This window comes from Vulpes lagopus, chromosome 11 (genome assembly GCF_018345385.1).
Source record: "Vulpes lagopus strain Blue_001 chromosome 11, ASM1834538v1, whole genome shotgun sequence".
Taxonomy (NCBI): Eukaryota; Metazoa; Chordata; class Mammalia; order Carnivora; family Canidae; genus Vulpes; species Vulpes lagopus.
Window position 1 is genome coordinate 79,976,216 of NC_054834.1, and position 15,165 is coordinate 79,991,380.

Here is a 15,165-nt window from a genome sequence, read left to right on the forward strand (position 1 = left end):
CCATTTTGAACAAAAACTATACATTATAATTTCAGCAAATAAATGTAAATCTTAAAGGGTGAAGAATTCTCTTCCTTTACATATTTGATGCAATAAATTGAAGAGTATATTTCTAACATTTCCTTTTAGTCACAATTTTTGATGAATGGAAAGAAATATTCTAAGCTTTAATTTTGTATGATCTGTGTAATCAAAGGAAGAGTTAATAAATGCATTTAATGAGCATTAACATGAAAGCTAGCACTTGAACCACAATTAATGATTACCTTGTCCCCAGACCCACAAGAGAGGTGAATAACAGCCTAGTGGCAAGTCTGTTAGATGTGCCATGGACAGAAGACTTTTTTTCTTTTAAACAGTAAAAGCATCTAGCACCCAGCTTCCATCTGAGTGAGAAAAATGCCCAGAAGCATTGCCATCAGGCTATAAATCACTATTGGAAAGAGGTAAGCTATGCTTCCATAAGTGGTTAGAAAAAACGACTCAGCAATATTCCTGGTCTTTTGAAATGTGTTGTCATCTGACCAAGGGTCCTTTTTGAACGACTCTCTGGACTGACAAAATAACATTCACTTTATGCAGGTTACGGGAGATCAACCGTCCTAAAAATTAATCACATTGGCTCAACACGTTGAATCTCACGGGATGACTCTAGGACGTTTCCTATGACTCTGCTTCCTATTGCACCTCCAGTCAGCCTGGGTAGAGATCAGAGGCTCCAAGTATTTCCCTGAAGAGCCCATCAGCTACATTCTTTTTGGTCACTGCAAGTGCCTTATAAAAGAATTGAAAACCTTCCCTTGTGGACAGAAGCTAGTACTCCTGTGGGATTCAGTTACACCTTCAGACAATCTTTGAAATGAAGTAAAAATAAAATTACAATAAAGACAAACAGTACATAATTGATTGTATAATTTAGTTTAGTAATAAAAATGTGAACAAAAAGTAACAAATGTTATTTGCAAACAGAAGCTCTCTCTTTTCTCACCATGGGAGTGGCACGTACCATATAGGGACTGTTCCTTTGACCTATGTTGTACGTAATGTGAGGGAAAAATAAGCATGCTTTAAAAATGTAGGTTGTGGGATCCCTGGGTGGCTCAGCGGTTGAGCGTATGCCTTTGGCCCAGGGTGTGATCCTGGAGTCCTGGGATCGAGTCCCACATCAGGCTCCCTGCATGGAGCCTGATTCTCCCTCTGCCTGTGTCTCTGCCTCTCTCTCTCTGTGTGTCTCTCATGAATAAATAAACAAAATCTTTAAAAAAAATTAAAAATAAATAAATAAATAAATAAAAATGTAGGTTGTTTGTTACTGCTGTGTAATCTCGCCTCTCCTGTTAAGGTGATTTACCATTCTCTATCACTGCCAACTAATTTCTCTTCCGTTTAGTGCTCCTTCTCTCTCCTTCCCCTCACCCATATATATGGTTTTTCCTTACTCATTGTGTTTGCATACTATCAGTTGCTTCCTCTTCTTCTATAGTGACAAAGTTGTTGGTTTTTTTTTTTTTTTTTTTTTTTGCCTCCTATGTCTTTTCTGTCTTTAACACTAACCGACTAACAACCCTCTAAGATTCTCATTAAAATTCTTAGGAGCATGGATGCCTGGATGGCTCAGTTAAGCAACTCACTGGTGATTTCAGCTCAGGTGGGATGGGCCCCACATTGGGTCTGCTTAAGATTTTCTCCTTCTGCCCCTCCCCCCACTCACACTTGCTCTTTCTCTAAAATAAATAAATCTTTAAAAAAAAATTCTCAAGTCTCAAGGAAATAAACAAGGGGTAGTGGAAGGGGAGGTGGGCAGGGGAGATGGGGTGATGGGCACTGAGGGGGCACTTGACGGGATGAACACTGGGTGTTATACTATATCTTGGCAAACTGAACTCCAATAAAAAAATATACAAAAAAATTCTCAAAAGCATAAGTCATTTTGGTGATCCTTGTTGAGCAGAATGTTCATGTACAGTTAATTGACCACTAGTCAGCCTTTATATTGATACATATGAGGACTCTGCTATGGCATGTCATTTTCTATGTAGATAATATTTTTGTTATAAATTTCCATGATTGAAAAAATGTCACATGCCCTCAAGTTTTATTAGAAGTAATGAATAGTTATTAGAGTTTCTGTCTTCAAGGCCTTTTCTAAACACTAGCATCTATTAATGGAGTAGTGGTACTATTACCATGGAGTTCATTCAAGAAATCAGCTATAATCAGATGCCATATTAAAACTGAAAAAAAAAATCCTGAATGTTCGTACTCTGCTTTTTCTGTATTAGCCAGAAAATACACATTTTAATGAAAATCACATTAATCTCTTATTTTAGGATATTTGGTTTCCTCTATTATTAGTCACTCTAGTATTAGTTGCAAGAGATGAATGATGTCATTTGATTCAATCACTGTATTCCAAATTTTATAAGAGAGAAAAAGAGTTCTATATAATGTCCAGGCACTGCTCACTCTGCTGTGCTTATGAGTTCATCTAATCCTTACAACCACATTTCTGGTTGACAATTCTTAAGCATCAGTGTATATGGACGTCAATTTCATGAAATATCCCTGGGAACAATACATCCTGAGTTATTTTTATAACTTAGAGTATTCAACCTTCAGAGGAGAAATAGCTTCAACGTTCCTTCATTTCTGTTCAATCAGTTTTCACAAATTCGTATTCCTATGCTGGCCTATTTCATTTAGTCACAGCATTACAGAAACCAAAGTTCGAAATATTTGTAAAACTAGTGAATGGAATTCAGTCAAAATAGAACTTCAGGCTCATGGCTTAGCATCCACCATCAGAAAAAAAATGTGAGGTTTATAATGGCAACAGAGGGAGAGAGAGAATGCATTAGAAATAACACTGGTGTTGACCTACAATATATCTAGAGGGAGGCCTGATTCTCCTACTTTCTGGGTATATGATCTTCATTATCCTCAGTTTCAGTGCTTTCAACCATAACACAAATTAGATTCAATGTTCATTATAACCAATTGGAGATTCTTATTTTGTTGACGTCTTGTTTCCCCTACTTCAGTGTCTGTAATTTCAGGCTGCCCCTGGAAGCTTAGATTCTTCCTCAAGAACAACATTACCCTATTAGGCTAAGCAGTACCTTGTACTTTTCATCATTTTCCAAGCTCACCTTTCTCCATCTTCCAAATTCAAATGAATATTTTCATTGTTTTATTTCAGATCATTAATTTATTTCATGTCATTGATGCTGTGGATGGAATTGTGTCCCTATAAAACTCATAGGTTAACCCTCAAAATGGCAGTCTAGGGGGACAGAGCTGAAAGGGGATAATCATGGTGAAATGAGGTCAAAGGGTGGAGTGGTAATCTGATGGCATTGGTGGCCTCATAGGAGGAGGAAGAGAAAGAGATTTCTCTCTCCCTGTGCTTGCAAAGATGTCTTGTGAGCACAGTGAAATGAAGACACCCTGCAAAGCAAGGGCGGAGGTCTCAGAATGAAGCCTAGCTTACTGGCACCTTCATCTTGGGCTGCACAGCCTCCAGAACAATGAGAAATCAGTTTCTGTTGTTCAGGCTACCTAGTTGTAGTACTTTTAATGGCAGCCTGAGTTGACTAATACAATTAACCACTACTCTACTTTCCATCCCCCAAACCCACAACTTGCTGGAGTAACTCCAGCTGCATTTGTCAAGAGCCTCTTTAGACATCCTTAAACCAATGAAATAGCATCAGTAGTAGGAATGGAATGTCTGGCTTGGAACATGGCAATTGGATTAAAAATTAGGTTACTCTGAAGAAAATCAAGGGGCAGATATAAATAAGATTCTGCTAACAAAGGGAATGGTGGGAGGTGACAAGGGTTAGAAATGAAAATCCAGTATCTGATGGTTCTGTTTTTCTTCCCACTAGGTTTTCAAAAAAACATAGTGACTAGTTAAAAGGAGAGAGAATGTATTTGTGTTCTACTTATTTATTTTTAAATAAATGCTTTAAAATTTTTTTCCTCTGAAGAAGTTCTGAGTAAATGATTTAGAAATTATTAGAAGAAAAAATGTAGCTGATGCCTTGCAAAAGAGCGAAAGAATGACCAGAAAGTATAAAGTATAAGGTCAATCTCATACATGATATTATAATAAAAGAGAAAGTTAAAGATCAGAATGATACTGCAGAGAACAAAATCCTACCAGAAAGATACATTCATATAAAATATGAAAAATTTTACAATTTATTTCTCAATAAGCTGGAAGACGTGAAAAGTGTTACACAATGAAGGGAATAACTTTAATAAGAATTAGAAAATCTTAAAACAAGCATTTTGGAGAAAATAGTAAATATTTAGAACTTAAATTAGAAAAAAATTAAACATAAGAGCAAATGAACATAATAAAAATATATGTAAAGTAAAATATGTATCAAAGCATAGGAAATATGGTTTATAATACATATGAACATACAAATTATGAAATAGAAGATTAAAATAAAAATTGAAAATCAGGGTGCCTGGGTGGTTCAGTGGGTTAAACATCTGCTTTCAATTCAGGTCATGATCCTGGGGTCCTGGGACCAAGTCCTGAGTCAGGCTCCCTGCTCAGTGGGGAGTCTGCTTCTCCCTCTCCTTCTGCCCCTCACCCCTGCTCGTGCTCTCTCCCTCTCTGTCTCTCTCTATAAATAAGTGAATAAAATCTTTTTAAAAAATCAAAAAAGAGGGGATCCCTGGGTGGCGCAGCGGTTTGGCGCCTGCCTTTGGCCCAGGGCGCGATCCTGGAGACCCGGGATCGAATCCCACGTCAGGCTCCCGGTGCATGGAGCCTGCTTCTCCCTCTGCCTGTGTCTCTGCCTCTCTCTCTCTCTCTCTCCCCGTGTGTGACTATCATAAATAAAAAAATTTTTTTTAAAAAAATTAAAAAAGGACAGGGAAAAGATAAAAGAGATTAAATTAGGAAATGAGTAGTTCTATTAATAGTCAAAGAAAAGCCAGCACATGGATAATGGGAATCTTTGGGGAAAAAAATCAAAGGAAGAGTGCACTAAATGTCCTTGCATTTAATATTGTAAGTTGTACCTTATATTTAATGTTGTAAATAGTAAATTAAGCAACTGACTTATAAAGAAAACTATATTGTTATCAAATTTTTCCACACTGGTGATTTATACCAAAAGAAAATTGAATAAAAACTCAAGAAATGAAAATGTTGGGCAGCCCAGGTGGCTCAGCATTGAGTACCTGCCTTCAGTCCAGGGCATGATCCTGGAGACCTGGGATCGAGTCCCACGTAGGGCTCCCTGCATGGAGCCTGCTTCTCCTTCTGCCTCCCATGAATAAATAAATAAAATCTTAAAAAAAAATGAAAATGTTACCCACAAATTTTATATCTAGCAAAACTGACTTTTTCACACAAAGTTTACAAACTGTTGTTGAAATGTATAAACTGAGGAAATATGGTTCCCTTTTCTGAGGAATCTAGTAGAGGGCAACCATTTAGACAATCAAGATAACAAGGGAGACATTGACATAAGAACTAGTGATGAATGTTAAATATAGTTGCTTGCAGAATTAACTCTAAATGAGAATTAAAGAGTATTTTAAAAAGAGAGTATAGTATACCCAGACCATATGGATATACCACATCTCTATCAAGAATGGTGAGGAAGTGTGGGAAATATGGATAGATAAATAGATTGATAGATAGATGGATAGGTAGATTGTTAGATATTGATATAACTCAGAAATATTTTTTGAGAGTTTTCAGTGGATGTGCTGACATTATTGTTATTCTAAAACTATGTGTAATGTGTGGGAAATGAGTAATTATGGAGTTTGCTAATTCTGTGATTGCTGGTGGAATTAAAACCAGGATTCTGATTTATTGTGAGGAAGAAAGATGTAATACAAATACTTAATTAATTTTTTTAAATTTTATTTCAATTCAATTTGCCAACATATAGTATAACACCCAGTGCTCATGCCATCAAGTGCCCTCGTCACCCAGTTACCCTACATCTCCCCCACCTCCCCTTCTGCAACCCTTTGCTTCCCAGAGTTAGGAGTTTTTCATAGTTTGTCTCCCTGTCTAATTTTTCCCACTCAGTTCCCCTCCTTTCCCCTATAATCCCTTTCACATTTCTTATATTCCACATATGAGTGAAACCATATGATAATTGTCTTTCTCTGATTGACTTATTTTATTCAGCATAGTACCCTCCAGTTCCATCTGCGTCAATGTAAATGGTAGGTATTCATCCCAAATAGTTAATTTTTAAATTGTATAATACTAAACTTGAAATTGAAATTTAATTATGAAAATCAAGAGTATTTATCCTGAGAAAGATATATATATATATATCTGAAATATCTATTTATAGTATATGCATATATATTGTATGTATACGTCTGTATATGTATTGTGTATGTATACACATATTTATATCTAGTTTCACCACCAAAGTTCAGATACAGCGATCATCTCAGGAAAAATTAGAATCTCGCACCGAGCACCCAAGCTGTAGTCTTGAAATACCACTTACCATTAAAAGATACTAGGGCGGGGGATCCCTGGGTGGCTCAGTGGTTTGGTGCCTGCCTTGGCCCAGGGCGCCATCCTGGAGTCCAGGGATCAAGTCCCATGTCGGGCTCCCTGCATGGAGCCTGCTTCTCCCTCCTTCTGTGTCTCTGCCTCTCCCTCTGTGTCTCTCATGAGTAAGTAAATAAAATCTTTAAAAAAAAAAAAAGATACTAGGGCTGCTTGGAAAAATATCTGATGGAAGATCTGAGGCAGAAATGTTAAAATCTAGAAAACTTTGTTATAAAAATTGGTGATGAAGCTATCAAAGATTACTTGGGTCTGGTCAAAAGGAGCCAATTTGAAGAAGTTCCCATGACTGGAGGGACAAGATAATTCGTACTTTAATTAGGATAATTAAAATTCATTTCAATCCATCAGTATGTTCTCTTAAAAAACAGATAATTCGAGGGAAACAAGCATTTATCTTGAAACAAAGATAAATAAATAATAAATGAGAAGACTATCTCTTTATAATAATGTTTCAACTTTAAAAAAAAGCAATAAATGATGGAATTGGAATGTCACTAATTTTCGATCCCAAGGAATTAATGGATCTAGGCATGGAGTATCAACAGCTGCCAACATCTCACACACACACACACACACAAACACACACACACACACACGGAAACCATGTGGCATATGCCTAAGACTATATGCCTATATAGTCTTCTCAAAGGGATTGAACAGGAGGCATGTTAAACCTCGGGATTTACCTGTCCATTTGGAGAAAATAGAGGAACATAGAGATCTTTCAAATCCATCTGAAATCAGCAAATTCTAGCCTGTGTGAAACGCCATAGGTCAAATAGATTCTTCAACTATAAATCGTAAAGGCAAAGGAAAGGAGGGGAAACTTATAGACTAAAGGATTGAAAATCATACCAAATTTTGTTTTGACGTTGGGCAAATCTACGGTGCTTAGGGATATACACTCTGGTGATGAAACTAGAAAGAAACAAAAATGGCTATCAGGGAAGTTAAGACCGTGGATACTTTGTGGGGAGAGAGAAGGATGTAATTGGGACTGGGAAGTCTTGGTGGCTGGCAAAATTCTTGGCCAGTGGTGGTTACGAAGTCTTCATCTTCATTATTTAAGTGTGCGCAATCTGTGTTCACCACCACAAAGTAAAGTGGATTTCTTCTCTTAGCACCATCCTGTCTTCTCTCACAAGAAGCTATTCCTTGTAACACGCAGGTGTATATCCTACCAGAGATTTTTCTGACCCTTCATATGTGTGCCAGACACATAGAAGGATGGGCAGATATATCTAGGCATATAGACACATATGTAGTAGTAACCATAAACATAAACTTATTGAAGTTTTTGTGTATTTATAGAAATGCAATCAGGGTATACCTATAACCCACTGACTACTTTTTCTCACTGAAAAAATATGTCTGTGATATATTTTCCATTTCTACTTTAACTGCATCCTCTTGAATGGCTATGCAATATTTTTTAGAGTAGCCTAAAATTATTTAATGTGTTTATTAATTATTGTGTATTTACAAATATCTATAAAAATATGAAAGATATGAACAACAGTGATACAATGAAGATTCATGTCCCCATCACCAAGTTTAAAAAGGAGCCAATAATTTTGAAATTGTCTGTATCTTAGATATTGTCTTATTCCTTTTCATAGGTTATTTTACAAATGAACTTGGGTATTGTCAAAGTTTCTTGTTCTGTGCTCCTATCTTCAAGATTTTACTACATTTCTTTAAATATATTATAAATAGTTATTTTAAAGTCTGTGATAATTCCAATATCCAGTTTTGAGATCTGGAGATTATAGTGTCTAGTATTTCCATTTGTCATGGCATCTTATCTTCTTGTACATTTTGTGATTTTTTTTTACATGAGTTTATAATTTTTGGATCTTTATTTATGGAAATCAGGTTGAAGCTTGGATTAGAGGTGAGTGTTTTTTTCCTAGTGAAAATTTGCATATGCTTTTGATATATGCCTGGCTGCACTACTAATTGGGAACCATTTTCAAATGAATTCTCAACCTGAGGTTTTGAAGGCTACCACACAAAGGTGAAATTTCTCATCACTGGCTCTTCAGTGTCTACTTACGAGTGCATGGAACAAAGTAAAAAGTCAATACAAATAGCCAAGAGAGCTATATTTAACACTGTGGTAGGCACTTTAAAATGTGAGTTACAGGGATATGACTGTTTTTTGTTCTATTTATAATGCTGACAGCTTTCTTGTGTTTTATGTGTTATCTCATTTTATCCTCAAACTACTCTAGAAAGTCAATATTAGCAACATTCTATAGTTAAGGAAACTGAAGTTCATAAAATTCATCTTTTTCCTACAACACTCTCCATTTGTGCCTATTTTGCTGCCACGTGCCGCTACCAAGGGGCCTGGCAGGGGTTCAACTGTCCGTCCTATTTCTCATTACTGCTTGCAGCCCATTTCTCCTTTCCTTTCAGAGTGCCTGATTTCAGGCTGGGTCTGCTAGTTTTCCTGTCATCTAGAGTTTGCAAGGTTCTTCTTTTAGTTGTTAAATATCTTAGTACCCACCTCATTCCCTTTCTAACTTTATTATTATTCCATGTAACTATAACCTCCACTTTACTGGTGTGTTCAATACTTTGCCTCTCAAAATTCTCTTTCTCTTTTAGCTTCTTCTCTCCAATTCTTGCTCCTGTTGAAACATCCAATCCTTTGACTCAACCTATTCTTCACTGTCCCATCTGCCTTATCTTATTCTCAATTTTCTCTTTCCTCATGCAGGCCTCTGTGATTAATCACTTTAATCATTCCCCTGTAGAGGCCCTTGACTCCTTTGCCTTCCTCTAGCACTTTCACAAGGTGCCTGGCAAAGTGTCAAGCCTGATTAAGCTCGTCCTTCTGCTTACTCTGTGCTGCCCCTGGACATCCGAACACGCCTGAAGAAACAACAGACCATGCTAACCGCTCTGCACTTCGAATTTATGGTCCCTGATCCTCATCAGGCACTAGGGGTGCGAAGCAGTCTTAGATTTTCGTAGTAGCCATACTTGCCTACTCATCAGAAGGACTGCTTCATATTTCCCTTCTTTCAAATATCATAAACCCTGTCGCTTTCTTCACTGACAGTTAAAGCTATTTTTGCTTCACTGATAACCTAGAAGCCACTAGGAGAGAAGTCTTCTTATGATCACATCTTTCAATCTCCGTTTACATATACTCATTGCTCATGAACCAGTTACACTTTTGCCAGCAAGCAGCAAAATACACTACTAAAATTGGTTTTATTTTCTTTTAAGATTTTATTTATTTATTCATGAGAGACACACGAGAGAGGCAGAGACACTGGCAGAGGGAGAAGCAGGCTCCCTGCGGGGAGCCTGACGTAGGACTCGATCCCGGGTCTCCAGGATCACGCCCTGGGCTGAAGGTGGACACTCAACCACTGAGCCATCCTGGTGCCCCCTAAACTGGTTTTAAAATAGAATTTTAAACATCACTTTAGTTTTTTAAAAGATATTATTTATTCATGAGAGACAGAGAGAGAGAGGCAGAGACACAGGCCGAGGGAGAAGCAGGCTCCATGCAGGGAGCCCAACAGGGGACTCGATCCCGGGACTCCAGGATCAGACCCTGGGCTGAAGGAGGCGCTAAAACACTGAGCCACCGGGCTGCCCCAAAATATCACTCTAGAGAAGACCAGAGATATGTGGTTTCAAGGCTAATTGATTCTGTAGTTCAAAAACGTTAGGGCTCTGGGTGGTTTCACTATGATCTTCTTGATTGTAAGATAGCTGTCACAATTCCAACATCATGCCCCAATATACCCGAACATAGATAGCAGGAGTTTTCCTTTGAATATCTCTTCTTTTTAATCAAGGAGGAGAAAAGTTCCCCATATCTTCAGTAAACTCTCTCTGATGTCTCTTTGAGTATATTGGATCATGTACCTACCCCTAAACCAATTGTTACGCAAAGGAAATATGGTTGGTTAGTCTGTTGAAGTGGGTCCATTGATTGTAGGCCTATCTTACCATAATTTGAATTATGTTAGAAAGGATGAGGAGGATACAGCAGTTTTGGAGACAACCTGCATTATGTATTGCTCCTTTGTATTTTTCTTTCCCCACTGTTACAGTGGATGGCCTGTCTCTATGCCTATTAAAGATCAGTCCCTTCATTTATGTACTGGATCCCATTTCCTCTTGTTGCATAAGGATGTTGTGTCAAATAACTTCTATTTCCTTTGCATCAACAATTTCTCTCTTTCTAATCAATTATTCCCATTAACTTACAAATGTGCTATAATATTTCTTAGCTGAAAAATTCCTCTTTGTGACCTGAAGTCCTCTCTCCAATTACATCGGAGAAACAAAAATTATTTAAAGCATTGTGTATAATTGTCTTGTTTTTATCTATTATCTCTAGTTCGATTGAATTATTGGTAACCTGTGTTGCATTTTAAGACTAATTAAAGTCATTATAATTATTGTTGTTGGGGTGCCTGGGTGACTCAGTGGTTGAGCATCTGCTTTTGGCTCAGGTCATGATCCCGAGGTTCTGGGATCGAGTTCCACATTGGCTCCCCACACGGAGTCTGCTTCCCTCTGCCTGTGTTTCTGCCTCTCTGTGTCTCTCCTTAATAAATAAATAAAACCTTAAAAAAATCATTATAGTTTACCCTCACCACAAGTGTGCTTTCTCTCTCTCTCTCTCTCTTTTTTTTTTTTTGTTATATCTCTGTCATTTTACAGTTGCATTCTTTATTTCAATTAATGCTAAGTAGAACAAGGAGGGCTGGGGAGTGAGAATTGAAGAATAAGAAGGAGATAATGAGGCTGTGGGGAAAATATCAGCAGAATGATTGGAAAAGCATGGAAATAGATGGAGTAAAGGGACGACATTTTTGTATGAGGGGCTATCATGGCCAAAGCCTTTAGAGAGTGGTGATCCTTTATTAAAGCAAGGCAGAAGACAATTTACATCTTTGTGGACTCCAATTTGTCTAGTATCTTGTCTAGTAAATTCGTCTAGCAAAATGCTTTGCTTAAAAATAGGTACAAAATAGTTATTTGTGAATTTAAATTTAAATTTTTTAAATTTTAAAATAATTTTTAAAATTAAATTTTTCACTCTGCAGAATATTTTCAGAAAGACTCACCAAGCATCACATGTAATTTGTATAACTGCTTAGCAAATTAGGTTAAACAAGAATTGATTATCTTTGTTCTACTACGTGTTGATTTGGAGCCACTTAACCTCTGTGAACCCCAGTAAAATGGGTATAAAGGCCATCGTTAATAAGGCTTTAGCGAGGCTTGAATTAACTCAGCACCCAGCACATAGCAAGCATATCCATGTGACGTGACCTGTTAATATTATTAACACTTACCATTTTAAACATAGAGAAGCTGAGGTTCATAAAGGTTAGAAGTACCCAACTGGAGAGTGATGAGTTCTTGACCAAATCCTGGTCCTTTCATTTCATTTCAATTCAATTCATCTTGTTGGATTCAGTGGATGATTTAGACATAAATTTGATTCCAGACAAACTTTTATTTCCTTTGGGAGAGTGATATTTGTCTCCTTTCCTGACAATGAGAATTAAAAAACTGATTAGCTATACCTCTGTGCTCTGGCTGCTGAGCAGCTGAATCAAATTTAAAGTGTAATCATAGCAATTATCTGCCTTTATTGCCTTTATCTTCATTGCCTTTATCCCTGTCTTATTTGTATTCTGCATTTTCCTGGTAATTACTTTTTACATATATTTTCTTAGTAGCTGTTCTCTCGAAGTTCGTAGAAGAATTACTCACCATTGCTGAACAAATAAATCTCAGCAACTACCATTGTTGGAAGTTGCAACATAGAGTTGCCCACGTGAGAAGTAGATGGATTGCAAGCCAAAGCCCACAGTTTGGAGCTTCCACCCTTGTGGCTCTTTATTTAGGGCTCATAATTTAAACCACTATTTGTTTTCTCTGCCTGTGATGTCTTAATATATGCAGGACGGTTCTTCCAATTGTCAGTTGCACAAGCCTCCTTTTGTTTCTCAGGCTCAGCTGCTCTGGGGAACAACAGTCTTTCTTTTGAAGTGCTCACACCAGGGTTCTTCAGAATCAACACATTTGCCACAGAGCCTCTACATATTTTCAACCTCAATCTCTTTTTAAGTTGAGATATAATATACGTAATTAAGTGTGTAAAGTACATTACTCTTAGTTATGCAGCATAACAACTATTTGTTCGTGTTTACATTATTTTAACCACCACCCAGGCCAAGATCTAGAACATGTCTTGTATTCTATAAGATTCCTTTGTGCCCCTCTTATCTACTCCACCACCTTCAAGAGGCAACCACTATTCTGGCTTCTAGTATCATCAGCTAGTTTTACCTGTTCTTGAACTTTCTCTAAATGAAATGATATAGAATGAACTCTTTTGTGTGTGTTTTTCTTCTACTCAATATATCTTTGAGATTCATCCATGTTTTTTCTTGTGCCTGTATTTGGTTAGTGTTGTTGTTTGCTATACCTGTAAATGGCTATATTTTGCTAATACAATAGGTCATTCTTTTTTATTGTTATGTCATATCCCATTGTATATATGGGATACAATGGGATGTATATATGGCATATATATATATAGGATACAACTCAAATGGCTATCAAAGTGGCATTTGAGTTGTATTAAGTGTGGAACTACCATGAGTAAAGCCATTTTGAACATTCTATATTGAGTTGATTTTTTTTTATTTATGATAGTCACAGAGAGAGAGGCAGAGTCATAGGCAGAGGGAGAAGCAGGCTCCATGCCCCGGGAGCCTGATGTGGGATTCGATCCCAGGTCTCCAGGATCGTGCCCTGGGCCAAAGGCAGGTGCCAAACCGCTGCGCCACCCAGGGATGCCTCTATATTGAGTTTAAATCCATCTAGGTATTTATGTGATTCAAAGGAGGCAAAATCATAGAACAAGATATTTTAGTTTCCTTCATTACTCTTTTTCTTGCGAATATCCTCAATTTTTTATAAAAAATATGATAAAGATGGAAGTTTTACAAAGAAGGAAAAATGAAACTAAAAGTCCCAAAATACCAGTTAGAAGGCTAGGATAGCCTAACTTGCTATTAAAAATGTTTCTCTCGGGGATCCCTGTGTGGCTCAGCAGTTTGGTGCCTGCCTTTGGCCTAGGACATGATCCTGGGGTCCCGGGATCAAGTGCCGCATCACGCTCCCTGCATGGAGCCTGCTTCTCCCTCCGCCTGTGCCCCTTTCCCCCTCTCTCTCTCTCTATTGTGAATAAATAAATAAAATCTTTAAAAAATATATTTTAAAAAATGTTTCTCTCTACTGTTTCTTTGTGATAACAAAACAAAACTTTTCGGTCTTTTTATCCCCCTCCAAAAAAATTTTCGTTTTTACACATCATTCTTACCCTATTTACTTTGTACCCACAACAGAAAAGACTTGTTCTTCTGTGGCTATTCCCTACAGATTATTTTCCTTCTCAGTTCTAATTTATATTCCTTTCCCTTTAATACTGTGCTTTTATTTCTTTGCTTATCTGAGGTGGAAGCAAGGGAAACCCAGTGCTTTTTCTACTCTGATATAATCGGAAGCTCACTGGCAATGTCTCTCTACGTTTATATACTGCTTTCCCTGTGCTCACAAAGTATTCCCTTTTTTATCTTATGTAACCGGTAATATCTTATAGGAATGTTGATTTTAAAAGATCCTCCAGCTTTTCTTCATCCTTACAAAAGTTCTGAACCATTTTACATAAAGACATACAATTTTTGTGTCATCTTATTCACCAATATTGTTGATAGATTGAAATATATTAAAAATTTCAGAATGGCTTTCTCCTTTATCTCATCTTTTTCTTATTATCTGTATGCTTCATTTCTTATCAACTTTTTACAGAGATCTGATTTCTTATTGGGTTCATCATTGCATTATCATTTCTTACTTATGTTAGAGCACGTGTATGAGTTTTGAACTCTTATCTATATTTTTTCCAGGGATTCAAAATCTAAGTATACACTTCTCTATTACAAATGAATGGAATAATATTACTGAAATAGAGGTAGGAAAGTATGGGCAAGTGTAACACACAGCTGACTTCTGGCTATGTTTCTACATGGCCTTTCTTCAAGGCACACACACTAAACCACACCACACCACACCAAAGGGAAAAAAACGGAAAGGGAGAGAGGAATATTTTTTACTCTTACAAGGCCACTAATCTCATCATTAAGACCCCACCCTCATGACCCAATCTAATCTTAATTCCCTCTCAAAAGACATCTCCAAATACCATCACATTAAGAGTTAGGGCTTCAACAAATGAATTTGGGGGGGGACCAAACTGTCAGTCTGTAATATCCTCATTACTCTTATAGGAGAAAACACACTTTATCTCATTTCTTTTTCCCTAAAAGCAGAGGACCTGGAAGGAAGTTCCTATAGTATCTAACTATCAAATCTAATCCAACCTTACCTATCCTGTGCATAAGCTATTGTGAATATCACCAGTGGTTGGAAATCTCAGCCTGGGGCAGCCCTGGTGGCACAGCGGTTTGGCGCCGCCTGCAGCCGGGGGTGTGATCCTGGAGACCCGGGATCGAGTCCCACGTCAGGCTCCCTGCATG